The sequence below is a fragment of the Peromyscus leucopus genome, chromosome 19, assembly GCF_004664715.2.
Source record: "Peromyscus leucopus breed LL Stock chromosome 19, UCI_PerLeu_2.1, whole genome shotgun sequence".
NCBI classification, from domain to species: Eukaryota; Metazoa; Chordata; class Mammalia; order Rodentia; family Cricetidae; genus Peromyscus; species Peromyscus leucopus.
Genome location: NC_051079.1, coordinates 59,767,080 through 59,787,307, shown reverse-complemented (window position 1 = coordinate 59,787,307; position 20,228 = coordinate 59,767,080). Strand labels below are relative to the sequence as shown.

Sequence of the window (20,228 nt, the reverse complement as noted above, 5' to 3'; positions counted from 1 at the left end):
TGAAAAAAAAAAAAAAAAAAAAAAAAAAAGATGCAGAAATTAAGATGAAGCAGATATTTTTTTTTTTTTTTTTTTTTTTTTTTTTTTTTAGCATAGTTATTAATTGAAGATGATATACTGAAACACAATAAAGCATTAAGAAATACATGTAAGCTGCAGATTTAGTGAGAGATGCTGTCTTAAAAAATAAGTTGCAGGGCAATTGATGAAGGTACTCCACATTGCCCCTAGGCATCACATGCAGATGTACTCTCATTTACAAACACACACACCATAAACATACAGAGAGACAAGTACCTTAAACGAAGTCGTTGGATTCTAAAGTGCACATTTTTATTATTACAGTAAAATTGTGGAAAAGGGAATTAGAGAGTGAATAATTGTAATAATTGATACTAGTCATACAGAGTGATACTCCTGAGAGTGAAATGGCAACTGTTTATTATACTGCCCATGTTCTAGGCAAATTAGAACTCAGACACACCCTTTTTACAGATGTGTTATATTGCTAATATGAATGTGTATGGCAGAGTTCTCAAAATCAATGTTAAGCAAAGCAGTGTATTTGTTGCTGTACTGAAACCACTCTGTACTAAGAAATGTGCCTGGAGTAATACTTGAGCACAAATAAGTAGTAAGTAAAGTATGTCATGTGTTTAGAACACATATGTTTGGTTTCAACTTGTTTCATGTTCTGTAAGTTGGGTGACAAAATTCTACCCATGTTCCTATCTGCTGAAATGATAATGGATCTGTCTGCATTTGGATTTTGTCCCTGTTCCATGCTGATGTCTTTTGAAAGGAACCTCTGAACCTTAATGGCTTAATCATGTATCTGTTCCTTTCTGGACTTATATTGGCTCAACAATGTTGGTGTCATAATTATGAGTCTACTGTCACTTGAGGAGACACATGACTGCTTCTTAGCCTGTTCAGGTGTTCTGTTTACTCAAACAGGTTGATTAGATACATCTGCCTGCACATTCTCTGAAAGTCTGTGCTGTGCCCATGAGATAATGGATGGTTCTTTCACTCCCACTGTGTTATATAACTACTGCAGGGGCAAAGCAGAGCAAAGCAGCTATTGTACTGTCTTGTCATCTCCATCAACATTCTCTCATCCATGAATCCAATAGGTTTGCAACTCTATTCTCTGATTCCTCATATAGTATAAAGGAATCTCTTATCCCTTGCAGTCTACATGGGTTTAGGGACTAAGTTCTACCTACCAAGGCTCCGAATTCCTGAAGGGAGGCAGAAGGAAGTCCTCTATCCTTTAGTGCTCCTCCTACTCAACATTTATGAAGGACTGCTTGTGGTAAGCACTCCTGTAATGAATTTTAAGATAGAAATAAAACACCCAGACCCTGGATAGCACTCCTCAGTGTGATCCTAGCTTGGTTGGGATACTGATTCTGACAATCCTAATTATGATTCCCTTTGTAGGACAAAAATATCTAACAGTAGTAAGTTAAAAAAAATAGCTGGAGCTACAATATCTCCAAACAAAAAGATTATTTCAAAACCTGTTACCCCCTTTCTAATATTCACCCCATTTCTTCTCCATCTTCTCCCTCTGGGGCTCCTGTAGAAGTCTCCTGTAGCAGGAATCTTAAAAGTTCTTATTAAAAAATCAAACCAGCAGTTATTGGTCAATGCTGTAGATCAGAGAAAAAACACAGCTAACCTCACCTGCCAACTTCTCAGCTGTCTTGTTTCCTCAGACTGAAGCTCTGATCTCATCCAGAATGGGTCTCAGCTAATTACTGCTCAAAAGCTGAAGCTTACCAGCCACATGCTTAACACCAAAACTCTAGTTTCTGGTCTCACGCTTATAATCTTTCTGCTTTCTACCACCACTCCTGGATTAAAGGCTGCTTTCTGGATTAAAGCTTGTCCATCTTGCTATTTCCATGTGCTTGAACTCACAGAATCAGAGGATTTCTATCTCTGAATCTAGATTAAAGTGTTGCTATCATGCCTAACTATGTTTTTTTTCTGAATAATTTATTAGAGTACACAATATTTGGAACACAATACACACAGTCTCCCCATGTCAGTCTGCTTCTCTAGTCCTCTCTACCTACATTCCATTTTTTTTTGTATGCAGCAGCAGCCTGATGATTAGAGACTTTTAAAGATATCACTGGTAGTTATATTTGACCTATCATGGACACCTTCTAAATATTTACTGAGCATTTGCTTTGTTTTGGTGTAAATTTCTAAGAAATTCAAAGTGATTTAGGAATGCTATCCATGATATATTTCTAATTTTTTTTTTTAAATTCAACTGTAAAACAGGGGGAGTGTTAACTGATCATCTATTTGTAGAGGAAAGGAGAGAGTATTTGAGAAAATATATCAAGCAAATATAATTTGTTGAAATAGTCAAAAATAGATGATTTTTCTGTGTGCCCTATTTGGTATTCTGCAAAGCTACGTTCAGTTTCTATCTTACAGTATCTTCATTGACTGTTCTGGGCTTGGCAGACAATATTTGTGTATAAGAGGGTTTCCAGGACATAACCTGAGTTATGGAAGGCCTTTGTTCTTTCCAGAATGTTACAATGTGGGAAACACACCTGAAGAAATGGTCCAGTTTACCAGGCTAAAGGATTCAAGGATTTGATATAGGATATCTCCCTGTGACTTTTATTCTTCAACACATTCATTGCTTGTTTTACAAGAAAAGGGATATATTGCACACATGCACACACACACACACACACACACACACCACACACACACACACACACACACACACACACACACACACACACTCCCCATCAGAGAGAATGAAAAGAGCTTTATATCTAGAATATCAGAAAAAAAATAGAGCATTTAGTCGTTTTCTAATTCCCATGAGAATGAAGCAATTATCCAGCATCACAATCAAAGAATACTGGTATAGTTTGCCCTTTACCTTAGTCTAATCCATCACAAAATTGAGTTCAAGTCAAGAAACTTAAGATACACACAGCTTACATTGTTTTCCATCCTATAGATACATTATTTGTCATGACAGAGATTTGCCTTTGAAAACAAAAATTGCAAAACTAATGAAATGGAAATTGGAAGGATGACCATCCCTCTTGGGCATATTGGATGTTGCCAAAATGTCATAGATTTTATCACAGAAATTCTGGAACAGCTGTGATATTCTAAAAATACTTGTTAATTCATATCAGCTGTGTTAAAAAAGGTCATTTATAAAAATCTGCAAATTTTATTGAAATACTTCTTTTGGTGGTGAGGAAACATATTTGCACATGTCACCATGTTCACAGAGATGCCTGCCAGGGTGAAGAAAAGTGTGAATTTCCCAATATGATCCCAGTATTATTATTCTATTGCCTGTGCAAGACCAAATTCCCATAGAAAAGCATCAGGGTAACATTTGTTTTTGCCCTTTGTTTTGCAGCTACATATTTTGATTTTCCATAATTATAATACAGTAAACAAACTACTTTGCATAATCCTCCATTTTAAAGACTAATTTAAAAAGCTAAAGTTTGGAAATATTGCACTGTAGTGGATTGCTTTCTTAATGTCTATTACTCATAGTAAACCAGAAAAGAATGTTTCATTTAATACATAAAATTTATACTCTATTACATTGTTTTAAAACAATTGTTTTTAAAAACAATTTAAAAACAATCTAACATTAACTAGTTAAACACAATTCCTCATATAAACATGATTCATTTTATAACAGAATTTAGTAAATGTAATATTGTATTAGATAAAAGTTGGAAAATACTATTTAGATGGCAATTTAATAAAAATGGATAGCTTGTATTAGGATCATTGTTTTTATATTAAATTTTGGTTGCATGTTCTCAGAATGAATAAAGTGGTATCTATTGTCTGATATTAAAAATATTAAAAAGAACTTTCTCTTGTTATTTTAATACTTCAATATTAGTCTGTAAGATATTTTGTATGTGAGGTTTTTTTCTTCTTAAGAATAAACATTTTAGTTTTAAAATCCCCTCCCATCTTCTCTCTTTCCCTATCCTCTGTTCTCTCTCCTCTCCTACCCCCTTCCCTCCTCTCCTCTCCTCTCTTTTTACTCCTCTTTCCATTGTCTTTTTTTTTTATCAAGAAACAGATTCAGCATTACTTATTAATGAAACCATAATTACTGGATATTGCTCTTTTATTGCCTCTACTGTCACTGCTGGTCATAGATATAATTATTTCTCCATTTCAGTAAAATTTTTGAGCAATGGTTAATAGCAATAAAGTATACGGGGAATTTAAAGTGACAGTTGTTATAGGTGCTTTACTGATACTGTAGATAATCACATTTAAAGTTCAAATTGATGATGGATAACATTGATTAAAGAGGCAGAACTGGATATAAAAAGAACTCCTAAAGGACAGCTTTGGAACCAGTCCAAAGATAATATATTGCATTATGCAGAATGGACACAAATAGTTAAAAAGACTAATATACCGTGGCTGTTTGTTAACTTGAGATAAGACGCTAATTCTGTAGCACCTAATGGGAATCTCATATCCTTTCCTAGGCATCCTAGTCTCTGCTGGGCTTTCATATTTGGTTCTCCATTATTATTGTTATTAAGCCAAGCCAATCAGGTTGAACTAATTAATTTCTGTCAAATGAATCAAAGTCTAGTGAACAGAACTAAGATGTTATTTTTCTAATCATTTCAATTCTCTCAGAGTCAGATACATTAACATGGTGCTTGTGGTGTATTAATATAGGATTAGTTGCATTGAAGTTTTGTGTATAAAAAGCTAGACCAGGAAAAGATTAAGCATTTGCATTCTTTAATGCAAATCATATCAAAGATAAGAGATTGACTAATAGAATGGCTAAAGCTAAATCAGAGATAGTCTCGTAACACAAATCCATGTGACAGCAGTTTCTCTTGGTCAGTCCATCACTTAACCTATCAAATGCCAAAATGTGAATTTATTCATTGACAATGTGGAAGTGTTCTTCTCCTTTTGTTCCCAGAACAGCCTCAAAGTAAAGCTCAACAAAGTGCAAACATTTTCTCATCAATATGTCCCCAGATAGATCTTTTCAATTATTCTCTCAAATAGATCAAAACCTACTCTGAGTGTCCGTGAGATGGCTCAGCAGGTTAAGGCATGCCATGCAAGCTGGGAAATAAGAGTTCAATCCCTAGACTGAAAGATTAGAATCACCTCTGTACAGCTGTCCTCTGAACTCCACATGCTTACTAGGGCATGTAATACCCCTACATAATGCATAACCATAACCATAACTATAGCAGCAACAACAACTATAATAAACCTTAAAGGCTCCTCTGGTTCTAGAGAAGGGATGACAGGAGCATCTTTACTTAGCAGAGCATCTTCTTTTGATCCATTCCCACTACTAGAAAATGAAATAACCCTAACAAATGGAGCCCACTCTTTTTAAATGTATCCCTTATATTAATAAATGAGGACGTTTAGTTTTCCATATAATTCTTTAAATACTGATAATTTGTATTAAATTTGTGTTCCTTTGTCTTATCTTAGTTTCAAAGGGAGAGTATGCAACCGTTTTTGTCAGTTTCATCATCAATACTGGTATACTTAAATCTCTTCAAAAGAAGACAGGCCTAGTAGGAAAGGCCAATAACCCCAGCTACTTCAAAGGCTGGAACAGGTGGACCGAATGATTTCAAGGCAGACTGAGCAACTCAATGAGGCCTTATTACACAGTAAAGAATGCAAGAGGGGCCTGGGGATAGAAGTCAATGATAAAGTGTTCAAACAGCAAGCATAAATTCATAGTAGCCATAGGCTCAGTACTAGGTGAGACAAAATGATTGAGAATTCTTGTCTATTAGAAGAAAAAATAGTAAAACTCATCCTTTACATAGTTATATTTTTAAATTACATGGTAATTTTATATCAAATAAATATTGGACCATACCTATAATTTTATTTTTACATTTGAGTACTGATCTTAATTAAAGATACGAGAAGAACTGGAGATGTTCCAAAGAACAGAAACTCAGTTGATTGACAATAAAATATTATTTCAGATGGAACCTGACTCTAAAATTCTGGATTTCTATTCAGAAAAAATTTAGAACTTTGTATTATCCCAAATTTCAAAAGCATTCCAAACAGGAAAAACAAAATACCCAATCCTATCATACTTAGACATCATTTTTTTCATTAATCTTTGAAAGGGAAATTTTCAAATACAAATAATATTAATTGACACAATAAACAGAATGTCCACTGTGTTACTTGCACAGAGGTAATGTCCCAATCTGCATTGCTGATAGACATGGCTTATTTGAAGGCCTGGGACCAAAGTGACTGAGAATCTAATCTGGCATCTGAATTAAGATGGGATGTCACTGTAAAGCATATTTTAGTTTGAAGAAAACTTCATTAGTAATGAAATATTAGTATAGAGGCCCAGTAGTAATATTTTAATAATTGATAAAAATTAAACTGATACTTTGCACATACAGAGTTGATCTAGATTAGAAAAAATACTTCATTTGTTTGTTTTTTACTTTTTTTAATGTGGCAACTTCATATTGGAAATTACTACTGTGTTTTCTATTACCTGCCTTATGTCTCTCTCTCTCTCTCTCTCTCTATATATATATATATATATATATATAGTATCAAAATAATGTGATTGACTATGAATTGGGTATTAGACTGTGGTGATGTGAACCAAAAGGACAGAATTTATTTTCTTCACACAGTTGAGTGGTAAGTAGCAAACATTAATTCCCAGGATAATTATGCCAGGCACAGTCTAAAGAGAATGTTTATAAAGAAAATATATAGCCTGATCTCATAGAAAAGACAATGGAGAGTAGCTTGGGAAATAATTTGAAAGTGAGGATGAAATGGATTTCCATATTTGGGGCATGTGAAACTATAATGTACTGAAGAATGTACACAAAGTGTGCAGCAGTGTTTTGTGAGGGCCATGGAGTGCCTGGATCCCTAAAGTGACCTTTGATTTCTCTCTCTCTCTCTCTCTAATATATATATATATATATATATATAATATATATATATATATATGTATATATTTAAGGCCTTAGTCTTGCCTTTATATATATTATATACTATATATATATATATATTATATGATAGATAGATAGATAGATAGATAGATAGATAGATAGATAGATAGACAGATATTTTTAATGCAAGGCTTTAGAGTCAAAAGGATGCTTGCCATGGTATTGCCATGCTTGTTGCTCTGTCTTCTGTCTGAGGTCTCTGCTGTGCTTCTGGCCTATGTGATCAGGGTACAGCTAAGAAATGGAGATAATATCAAAACAGTCCCATAATGACAAGCTTATTATCCAGCTATAAATACCAATATCTTTGAAGATAGAAATCACTGCTTCAGAATCCATTTGAATTTTAATCTCACATTTTAATCTCATATATTAATAGACTAGGACTGTAACATATTAAATGGCTTATTTAAAGTACTAAAACTAATAATAGATGCGACTGGATCAGAATCCAGACAGTCTATCTTTCAGGGATGGTTTTATCATGCTAAACCTGTCTTTTGTATTGTTTGGCTGTTTTGAATTTCTTAATCACTTCATGAAGCTTTTGACAAGTTGTAACCAGTGTTCTGTGTATTTCTACCTGTTTATGTGATAGATAAACTAATTTTCATAAAATGAATATCCTGTGTAGACCAGGTTGGCCTTGAACTCACCAAAGATTCCCTTGTCTCTTTCTGTAGACTGCTGAGATTAAAGGCATGTACCCTTTATTCTCTGTGACATTTTGTTCATACATTTTGTTGTTGATGTTTTCTTTTATGTCACCTATTCCTATTTATTTACTTATTTACTGTTATTTTGTTGCTGTTTTTTTTTCCCCCAAGACAGTTTTTCTCTGTGTAGCCCTGGCTGTCCTGGAACTTGCTCTGTAGACCAGGCTGGCCTTGAACTTAGCAATTCTTGTTTGCTTTCTTTTTGAATTCTCATTCTTACTTTAGCAAGATACTTCAGATTTAGAGAGCAGTTTTTAATTTGTCGAAGATAACTTAGTTGAGAAAAATTCTTTTCAAAATGTTTAATATCCATTTAATTATTTAATAAAATTCTTGTATATGTGTATGTGCCTATGCATCCAAATATGTGGGTACACATAGAATAAACATATAAATTATGTTCATGTATACATGTGTACATTTATACATACATGTTTATGGGTATAATCATACTAAAAGTAATATAAATCCATATAAAGGGTATAAATCAATAGACTAGAAGCATAGTAAAAATGTAAGATTTCACATGCACTCCCTTGGGCAGTACTTTCTCCAAATAAAACTATTGATACTTTCAGGAATTGGCCAGGGTAGCATCTTGGTAAGTTTCCTAAAATAAACTTAGGTGGAAAGATTCAGCCTCATTCTTAGGGTTACTGGGGTCTCATGTGTAGAGATGACTAGTTAATTCTGTAGGGAGACATTGAAGGTTCTATTACACAAAGTTAACTGACCTACATCATTGACCCCCTCCCTTCACTTCGTTTCCCTTGCTTGGAATACACTTTTTTTTCTTTTCTTTTTATTCAAGACAGGGTTTCTCTGTGCAGCTTTGGAACCTGTCCTAGAATCACTTTGTAGACCAGGCTGGCCTCAACCTTACAGAGATCCATCTGCCTCTGTCTCTGGAGTGCTGGGATTAAAGGTGTGTGTCACCACCACCTGGCATACTGCTTTTCTTTAGGAAGAACTCTCTCAGTCTCTCTATTGAGACACCTACCCCAGTCAATCCCAGAAAATGTCAATAGTTTTGTTTATAAAATTAAAATGTTTTAGAATCTTTCTTGGCTATTCCATGGTCAATAAATAATATAAAAACAAAGATAGAAACAGGTTGCTGTCATGGCTGGGATACCTAGCATGTAAATGGGAATACCTGGCTAGGAAGACTAAATACAATGCACAGAAGTGGTTGAGCAAAGATATAGGGAGAGAAAGACAGACAGACAGAGGGAATAAAATGCCTGATGTGTCAAGCCATGTCTTAACTTCTTCTCCAGCTTTATCACAACAGCAAATCTTACTTCTTTATTATCTGGAGAGTCACAAGAAAACAGAACAATCCTGAGGCAGAGAGAACTTTTCCAAAGCTGGAGATACATGGATTTTCTTAATTCTGTCTGTAAATAGGCCTGACTAAGCATTAGCTATCCAAGGGTCTCTACCTACTGCAGTGTTTATAGGCTGCTCAGTACTTGAGTCTCCAAACAATTATCTATTAATTCACCTAAAGGAAATATTCTCCTTATCCTGGCTGTCCTTTCAATGGAATCTTCTTGGGTATTATGTATACATTTTCACTGTCTCTTTGGTTTTTTTTTTTTTTTTTTTTTTTTTTTTTTTTTTTGGTTTTTTGAGACAGGGTTTCTCTGTGTAGCTTTGTGTGCCTTTCCTGGAACTCACTTGGTAGCCCAGGCTGGCCTCGAACTCACAGAGATCCACCTGGCTCTGCCTCCCGAGTGCTGGGATTAAAGGCATGCGCCACCACTGCCCAGCTATCACTGTCTCTTTGTTGTTCCCACTGTTAGGAGTCCCACAAGAGGACCAAACTACACATCTGTATGTAACATATGCAGAAGGCCTAGGTTACTCCACTCCCATATAGGCTCACTGGTTGTCAGTTCAGACTCTTTGGGTCCCTATTAGCCCAGGTTAGTTGATTTTGTGAGTTTTTTGTGGTATCCTTGACCTCTCTGTTCTTACAATCCTTTCTCACTCTCTTCTGCAGGACTACCTGAGTTCTGCCTAATGATTAGCTGTGGATCTGTATCTGTTTCTATCAGTTGGTAGATGAAACCTCTCTGATAAGAATTAGATTAGGTACCAGTCTATATGTGTAGAGTATTAGGCATAATTACACTGACATTTTTTCCTTCCACTTGAGTTTGGTTCTATCCTTTGTCTCTGGGTTATCCAACCTGTGGGTCCTGGTGCTCCAAGCTGTATCAGGGGTGGGCTTATTCTCCTGGAATGAGTTTTAGGCTAGACTGGTCATTCATTGGTTACCCATTCCCTCAATCTCTTGGCCACCCTTACCACAGCATGTCCCTTAGGCAGGACAGACAGGAGGTCGAAGGTTATGCGGCTGGGTTAGTTTCCTACTCCCTCCACGTGAAGTCTTGCCTGATCACAAGAGATGGCCAGTTCAGGATATGCATCTTCTATTGCTAGGAGTCTTAGCTGGGATCATCCCAGATTCCTGGGAGATTCCCTTGTGCCAAGTTTTTACTTGACCTGAAATGTTCCCTACCCCCACCTTTCCAGTAGTCTCTTTCAGTACTCTCCCCCAAAGAGGTAGTTTTTAAGCAGATATTTTATAATTTTCCACTTCAATAGAAACATTATGCCTTCTTAAGTTTTATTTAGGAATGATGTTTCTCCAAAATGGAGCTTAGGAAGTGGCAATGCTGAACTGACAGCACAAACCACTTCCTACTTTGACCCTCTATTTCCTTATTTATGAATGGGAAATCAAATAGCATCTGCTTCTGAGGTTTGATGTGAGTGGGAACTAAATTAATATGCTTCAGTGTTGAGGACTGGACCTGGCATGTGGTAAGCATGCACAAGCTGTGGCCAACAACTAAAATTATCCTAGTGACATTGACATGGAGTTATTTGCCCTCATGTACAGCACACTTATCATTCTTATGTATTTACTTGTCTTTTAAGTATAGAGGGAGGATGCTGTATTAGAAGTAAGGGTATGTGTTTGACTCCCTCATCCTCCTCTTGTGTTTTTTAGTGGCCTAAAATAAAGGAGCCTCAGTTTCTTATTTGTAGACTCTCTAATAGACCTCACCCTTATAATATTTAAGAAGTAGTTGGGATGTTTGAAAGATAATGTAAACTTCTAGGCTTCCTATAGATATTTGTATTCTATAATCCTATGAATGGGCCAAGGTGAAAATCTTTTTCAATAAGCATATAAGGAAATTTTTGAACAACAGCCTGGGCAGCTTGGGCAAGGTGACCTTTCAATTCAATCCCAGTTAGCTTTTAAATGTATACCTCTGTGCTTCAGAGTAAAAAATGCCATGTTTAAATACATCTCACAATAATCTTACAAAGTACACAAAGGCTCACTTAAGAAGCCATATTAACTCCAAATCTGAATGCCTCTGTTACTTGTTTATTGGGCAACTGAATCTAGAAAGGCTCTTTGATGAATTTCATCAATTTTTCAACAAAACCCTGTTGCAAATGGTGAATTATGCATTAACATATGTTCATGTTAATTTATACACCACTGACAGATTTTTGGCATGGGATCAATAACATACAATTATGTTTTAAAAGTTCATTTATTAAAGCCCTTAAGAATTTGGGATTATCATTTAGTAAACAATGTGTTGTTAGAGCCCAATGTAAAGAAAACAGCAAATTCCACATTTGTAAGATGTTGACTTATTTGTCTAAGGACAACAACATGAATATGAACTAATCAGTTAAATATCTCCTGCTCTTCTCGATTAATAGTTTTACAGCCCTGCTTAACTGTCTAGTGTTGGTGCCTTGCCATCAGACATAGATGCAGGATGTTGTTACACAAGTCTCTCTAATGTCCAAATAATTATAGACTAACCTGTTTAAGTTATAACACTTAGATAAAGATTATCCATCAACTAGCTCCAGAAAATGTAATGCTTTGTTGCTTTTTATATATTCTTTAGAATTAAGGCAAAGATTCCTACAAAGAAGCAAAAACCAGGTTTCTGGGAACATTCCAAAGTGTGTTTGTGTATAGTATACTTTTATTTAAACACAAAGAGGTTTTAAGGAAAATGGTACTTTGAGAAGTACTGGTGTGCAAAATAATTTTGAATGAAATAAACATATTAGAGGATCGCGATTAAAAGTATTTATTCTGCTTTAAAATATTATTGTAAACTTTTTGTTAAATCCCTATTCCTTCCTCCATTTAATGCAATTTTTGGTGCAATTTTGTGCCTCTGTTTTGGAATCACTTTGAGAAATGGAGTTCCAGCTTTTTGATGCTTAGGATTTTTATCCACAATTGTTAATTTATTGATTTGGAACTACAAAATATGACACCATTCCAATACCAACTTCACATACTTGATGTTACAAAGACAGAGTCAGTTAAGTGTTCATTTCATCATTCAGGCAGTAGGCATCATGGTCCAAGGCAGCTCACAACCTAAGGTTATTTCCTTGCTGGGGTAGAGGGGACAGAGAAAGGAAGACATTTGTTCCCAATTAACAAATTTATACGAGATGCCACTTTGTAATGTAAGGCTGATTGGAAATTAAATACTTAACAAATAGATAGAAGGGTAAGTGCAGAATAAAAACATAATAGTTCTTGTCACAGGGATATTAACTTCTTAGAATGATGCCAATGAGGACAGAGAAACAGTGGAATTAAGAGACATAACAAAGATGGATGAAAGACAGAAAAGTTGAGTTTTGTCATTGATTTCTATTGTGTTTACCTGAGCTATTCTATCTTTACAGGACCTGCTTTTCTTTTCTACCAACTGAAAACCATGATTTCTGCTTAGTGCAATAGCACAAGTTCTAAATGAAAATGTATTTTTACATTACAGAACTTTAGTGTTTTTTTTTTTTTTTTTTTTTTTTTTTTGGTTTTTCGAGATAGGGTTTCTCTGTGACATATATTTAGTTGTAATACAAGATAACATTCCCTATTAAAGTATTTGCGTTTAAAGGCAGAATTCATGACCTATTAATTTCTCTTTTCTAGGAGTTTCTGAGGGAGTAGTGTCCTTGAGGGAAACTTTATACATGAGTTAGACCGAGTTGAAAGATGTGTCCTAAGGCAGTGTTTGAGGATAGAGAAGCCTTGCTCCGTGTAGAGCAGAGTGTTTAGAGGATCCAATGGAAAAATAAAGGAAAGGCAGAAAAGAGAAAGCAGAACACAGAAACAGAAAACCAAGAGAAAATAGATGGATGCCAGTCTCACAGGGTAGATATCACATCAAATGATCTTTCTGTCAGTATTCATCAAGAATCAGAGATATTCCCAACCATTATATGATCATGACAAGTTTTTCAGGAACTCTGGTTATTAGTAGAGAAGGCTTGGTAGCTGGTAAGATAAAATTGAGTACACTCTGGTATTAATGAGCCTCTTTAAATCCATATAGTGAACACTGCCCTAAAATATAGAAGCCCTGGATTTGAGGCCAAATTGTTTAGTCATCATAGGTAATTCTTCCTTTCTTCATCTGTATATTTAGACTATCATTCTTGAATAATACTTAGGGGGAAAATGAGTTAATTTGCCGAATATATTTGAAAACTGTTCAAATGTAAGTCAGTATTATTTAAGTATGACCTCTGAATAATCATAGAAGAACATGACTACTAATTAATTTCCAACAGAATTTATGGACTTGAATCTACACTCACACATTCATGTAAGTACAAATGTGTATACATTAACACAGATTTATTTCATATATATGTGTTGGTTTTTTTTTTTTTGGAGGGGGTGTAGAAGAAGGGATAGAGCAAAATATTGTGCCTGTGCTAGTTCCAGAAAACATGCTTTCCCTCATCAGTTTACAAGTATCACCCCAAACCTAATAGGATCTGCAGGTGGCACCATTTAAATATCAGATGTCACACATCAATATATTCTTCCCCAGTGAGCAAAAGAAAGCTCACTGGAAACCCTTTTGTAAAATTGGCGGTCAGGATAACATCATTCTGATAGGTGTATAATTTAAGGCTTTTACTGCATCCATCTACCTGGATTAACAAAGAGCCACACTGCAAATGATTCTGCTCCCTGTGTGATGAAGGAAACAATCTCTGAGAGGTGTCTTGTCATAAGTACAGAATAGCAGATCTAGAGCGATTTATTCTTCCCCCTTTCAACTCCACTGTAATGTATCTGCACACTGTGTTCAATCTGCTGGGGAATGTGATTAGAAAGAAACAAACACCATTTCTCTTTAAATAAAGCAGTGTTATATATGAGCTCACATGTCCGCAGTGCTTGAGTTACAGAAGCACAATGAATGACTCTACCAATGAGTAGTTGGTTGGAAATGTTTTATTGATCATGATTTATGGATGACAAGTTTGAGTAATTATTAAACATAACTGTACTTAAATGATATACTTTCCCCCCAATTGTTTATCTTTGGGGCAAGGATGAGAACAAATGTGTTAAGAATGAAGAGTTTGGTGATTGCTAAATGAGATTGTTAATATTTACACATGTAGCAATTTAAGCCATTAATATGTGCATGTAGAATGAGATGGCTACTCATTGCAGTGTCCAGAAAATGCTGCATACACCACCACTACTGTTAAATATACACATACCTATTTCACTTCAGTCATAAATCCAAGTTGTCCTGAGGTTAATTTTGCTCTACTTGTGGCTGGTAAAAGTATTTTCAAGGAAATGAAATTACTCTACCTACTTGGCATGCAGTAGGGCATTAGGTCAAGAGTATCCATGAGCTGCCAACTCTGGGGAGGGAGGGCAGCAGTGTGATCCTCAGGGGGCTTTGCTTTATTTCCACAGAATGATTTTCCAGGCAACCCATTTTAGTCTTGATACAAGGGTTCAGCAAGGCAAATTTGCCTGCTTTTGCAAAGCACAGGATGAAACACTGAATTTCTCAGCTCTAAACCTTGTTGTTGTTCCTTATTACAGCAAAGATAATGTCAAATCTTTTACAAGCTTAAATTGAGAGCCCAGGTTATTTAAAATTCTACAATAAAAATACTTAAATAATGAACTGATTGCAAATCAGGCTGTTGTTTAACATGGACGATCTCTCTCTCTCTCTCGCCTTCCTTCTCTCTTTCTCATATATATGTATATAAATAAAATAGTTATGCTGAATATATCTCTATATTATATATGCTGAGTTATATCTATCTATCTATCTATCTATCTATCTATATATATATATATATATATAGAGAGAGAGAGAGAGAGAGATGGAGATGGAGGGAGATAGGAAGGGGAGGGAGAGAGAGATGGAAATGGGGAGGGAGAGCGAAAGAAGGAAAGAGAGAATTGGAGGGAGGTAGAGAGGAAGAGAAGGAGAGGGAGAGAGATATATGTTAGCTAGATAGATGATAGCTAGATAGATGACAGATAGGTAGATCTCACCTTTCCTTTTTCTTGTCTATCATTAGCTTTTCTAAAGCACTAGATAAGTTAAAACATTCTTCAAAAAATAAGAAATAAGATCAATGTAATATGTATGTATGTATTCATATATATGTTCATATATATGTATATCATCCATACACATTTTAAGATCAAGGTAACATATGTTTGTTTTGATGCTTGAAATAGGGACATACATTCATTCATGAACGATTTATCATAAAGATGTAAATAAAAACAATGAGCCAAGATTTTGGATTTGCATGTTTTTCTTTCTTTCCTTTTCCATAAATTGGTCCTTAGAAAAATATGTGTCCAGGCTTTAAGGAAGGCAAATATAATAATACTTACAGACAGATTTCCACAAACTGGAACCCAGCTATGTAGCTGTACATAAGCATTCTCCATTAGTGAACTTGTTACAGCCAAGCTCCTGAGAGCAGAGATTCACTGTGCACTAAAGAAGATTCCCATTAGTGGGACACCCACTCACTGCCCCTCTGCTTCTTTGTTCAGATTATAATTAACATCCTTGCTGTGGTTGTGCTGACCAGAAGTTTATGCTTATTCAAAATTCTGTCTACAAATCTAAGTCCATCAGCTGTTTCTGCCAGGGGAAGACAAATTGGTGCAGTGACTAAGACCCCTTGTGATGGCCAGTGGTTCAGTTATGCCATTTGGCATATGGATTGACTACACTTGGCTCACAAGTTCAATTTATCAATCAGCTGTCACCAAGTTGAAGCAAATAATAAATTATGCTAAGCTAGTATCCTTTGACACATAAGAAGCTGCAGGCATCCTGAGGCTAAACTTGTTCCTACAATAAGCTTTCAGATGACCTTGACAGTTAATAGGGCTGATCTTTGCACCTGGTTTTACAAAAGAACACACACACACACACACACACACACACACACACACACACACACACATACACACACACACATTTAATTTTATTGGTATTCAATAGCGAATATTGAATGTCTATAAAATTAATTCCTAGGTACGATTGGGTTTGTTTTTTTCAAGGTAAAACTCCAGTAACAACATTCCTGTTATCACTAGTAAATAAAAAGGCTGTTTACAGTAAGCCTATCTGTAATTCCTCATGTCCACTCATATTTTTTTAAATCCAGTGTTGTATGTGTTCCTTAGTTTGGAGCCCTGATCTCTTATACTCCCTTAAGTTGAGGACTTGGAGTATAATTATTTCTAATTCATATTCCATGCATAGAAAGCATCTACCCCTAGATCCTGTCTTATCTAGCAAAGCCACCTGCAGATAAAAAGGTGATAATATGTTCATCACAGAGACTTCTCATCTTATTATTCTGAGAAAGTAGTCCATCTGCCTCCCTGATTCATCTCTCTGGAACAGGATCATGATCAATCCTTCTCTCCAATCAAATGGAAATTTTCATCAAAGTTCTATGCCAAAGAAACCTTCTAATAGGAAGCTATAGTAATACAGAAAACTCAAAATCTTAATGCAGCTAAAAATCTATTACTATATATCAGTAAATTTAAAATATGCTCATTATATTATAGCATAATGCAAATTGACAACAAAAATAAGAACGTGCTATGCTTAAGATAGTTTATAATTTACAAGAAATTTCATGTGTGTGTTGTTTTTTGTTTCTATACCAGATGTTAAGTATATAAAAATCATCATGTGAAATATGGCATTTGATATATATATTTATGCATATAAGCATACACACAAAACATACCTACACATACAATTCACATACATGTATATGCACACATATATACATATGTATGTATACACATATACAAGCAAACATAAATATGTACACACCCACACACATATAGAGACAAAGACTGTTTCAGGATATGGAGCATGAAGCTATTAGTAGTTAAGTGATTTATTGAATCAATCAGCAAGAAATACAGTATGTTGAAATGAAATGTATGTATGCGCTTTTGCATAAGTCTGACTTTGGCTATGAATCCTACTCTCACTGCTTTCTCAATGCAGGGCTTTGTAGTAGCTATTATTAAATATTTATAAGGCAGTCTCCAGATTTGTTGGATGAAATATAGGATGTTGGTAGGTGTAAGTGCAAAACACTTCTCATCCCAAAGGGAATAAGAAAGAGTTGGTTTTTTTTTTTTTTGAGACAGGGTTTCGCTTTGCGCCTTTCCTGGAACTCACTCAGTAGCCCAGGCTGGCCTTGAACTCACAGAGATCCGCCTGGCTCTGCCTCCCGAGTGCCGAGTGCTAGGATTAAAGGCATGCGCCACCACCGCCCGGCAAGAAAGAGTTTATTTTGAGCCAAATGTGAATGGCCATTGCTTAAGAACACAGATGAAAGCTGCTCTGAATGACGTGTTTCACCACATTGTAGTTGCATGAACTTCTCATAGTCACAGAATGAAAATTATAAATCACAGCATTTACCAAATAACTTGATGGAGATATCAGGTCACAGGATTGCAGCAAAGCAGATATATCTCTGCTGTAGCTGTTGGATGTAATATGGTGATAGATTTTGCTTCTGGATTGGTTGACGTTAGGTAAAAATCTCCATAGGTTTTACCTAGTAGTCAAAAGAATATTAGGACAGATACAGAGATAGGTAACTAATGTAGGTTAAGGGGACTAAAGATAGCCAAGGCAATGTTGATATTGAATCTACAACATTCTGATTGTCCACAATCGTGACCTTGTAGGATCTTGAACATGGTTAAGTTTTCATTTTTTCCTATTTTAATAATATAGTTCACATTGGCTTGTCCTGAAAACAGAAGATGTAATACATATAAAAATACTTAATAAATGGCACCTGAGAATTGATTATCCCAAACAAAAATAAAATTTTAGTTTTTAAGTGTACTGATCTTTCTACTCTAGCCGTACATTTAGAATTAAAAATAACATTGTCTCATAGGAAGAGAATGAAGTTTCATGAAAGTAGAAGGATATGTGTTGACTGTATTCCCCCCCCCAAATTTATCTGACATGTAAAAGCATATTCTGAGAAATGTGCCCCCAAACAGGCCAATCTTCAGATCTTCCTTACTTGTTCAACATACCAGAATACAAAGAACCAGGAGAGTATGGGGAACATGGCAGATTCCCCAACACCATTCTCAATTAATTAATAGAAATTATTGTTTTCACATGCTTTCATCACTTCAAAATAGATGGAAAGGCAATCTGTATAAAAACTCTAGGTAGATGATCCTGTGAGAGAGAAAAAACAAAAAAAAACAACAACAACAAAAACAAGAGAAACTATGGTGACACAAGGGCCTAGAGCTTTTTAATATCAGTAAATTTCAAGCCAGCAGTGGTAGTACACACCTCCAACCACAGCACTCGGGAGGCAGAGAAAGGCAGGTGGATCTCTGTGAGTTCAAGGCCAACGTGGTCTACAGAGTGAGTTCCAGGAGAGGTTCCAAAGTTACACAGAAAAACCCTGTCTCAAAAAAACAAAACAAACAAATCAGTGTATTTCTTAGTTTCTATTAGTTTTTGATCCATCAGGATGCACTTCTGGGTGCTCCTATTTCTCCCACAAAGCAGCTGATGCCTGCAAACTGCCTCCACCCTTCTTGGCAATTACCAGGTCTACTTTCATTACTTTACTTAACAGTTGAGTTAAGTAAGTCTTTACCATGTGTATTATCAAGCTCTGCAAATTTTCTTTGAGATGTTTGGTGCATACAGACCATGGAAACCTAATGTTCTCTGCTTTGATACAGGACTGCAAAAAGCCACTATAAATCCTGGCCTGAAGGACAGACTGGAAATGGCTAAGATTCTACTCTGTATTTGCCAAAATAAATCATTGAACACTAACTTTAAATAAAGAAATATGATAGTCAAAAGATAAACTGTTTTAAACATGTTTAAAAGTAGTGTAATATATTCATTACAAGATGACATTTAAAACATTAAAAATATCAAATGTATTTTCCTGGAGAGTTCGTTAATATATCACAAGCCTCTCCTTCCTAATGCAGACAGTTGAAATATATTCTCCTTGATCTATAGCCTGTCTGGACTTCCTGGTTTAGGGAGCTTTCCCTTTAATTCCTCACCTTTTCTCTTCTAACTTCTTGGCTCCTGAAAACTGCTCAATTTACTGCTCTCTTATTGAGTATTTCACCCACCTCCCTGGACACCTAAACCCCTCCCTCCTTTGTGTAGATTGTCTTCTTCATTATGGTCACCAGTTTCTCCAAGGCTAAGGAACTACACTCATCCCTGGAAAGGTCCTGTAGGGTTCTCAAGCCCAATAGATCTTTTATTCCAGATCAAAATACGCAAACAGACGAATAAAAATACAAACAGAGAAAAAAATATAAATATCTTAATTCAAAACACTGTCTTATGCAACTATTATTCCCACTCTCATCTCCATAGCCTCCTCTGCTCATTCCCTTTGCAGAATACAAACAGAAGAGCAATCACGTACATGCAAGGACATACATAACCTCAACACCATAACCAAACTTCTAAAAACACCTGAATTGTTTTTGGGAAAAGCCTGTGTTTTCAACTGGGGGTTGCATACAGAGATTAATCTAAATTCAACTGTTATCCATGCTAGTTTCTTCTATGATGCAAGAAACTGTTTACACTAGTATTTAAGAGAAATTAAAATACAAACATTAGCTTTTTCCTCATGATAATATCATCATATTGAACTGAATACACCCATTCTCCCAATAATTCACATTTAATTGTGGAAACTGGCCAGATTATATTTCATTGTAAATCAGTTTCATTGAAGTAATTTTGATAACTTGGCCCATTATTACAAATTGATCTATATAGTGAATGTTTTAAAATACAGAATATAATTAATACTAGTTTGATTTCAAAAGATATTTCTATAAAAGACAAATCACAGTTCTTAAGACATTCTGAGATTCATTTTTGAGTTCATGTGCTTCACAGAGGAAAGACAATGGCCGAAATTGCATCATTGATTGAATACTGTGGGAATTATTTTTTATAAATGACTAATTCATTGATAGAAAAGAGGATGAGTTTATCACACACAGAGAGATAAGAGAGAGAGAGAG

General features: G+C 35.3%; 1 protein-coding gene across 2 annotated transcripts in view; it reads left to right on the top strand.

Annotated features, from left to right (window-relative positions):
* The window catches only part of Dcc (DCC netrin 1 receptor), a 1,151,759-nt gene that overhangs the window by 162,469 nt on the left and 969,062 nt on the right, over positions 1–20,228 (top strand). The gene's annotated exons all lie outside the window — the stretch shown is intronic.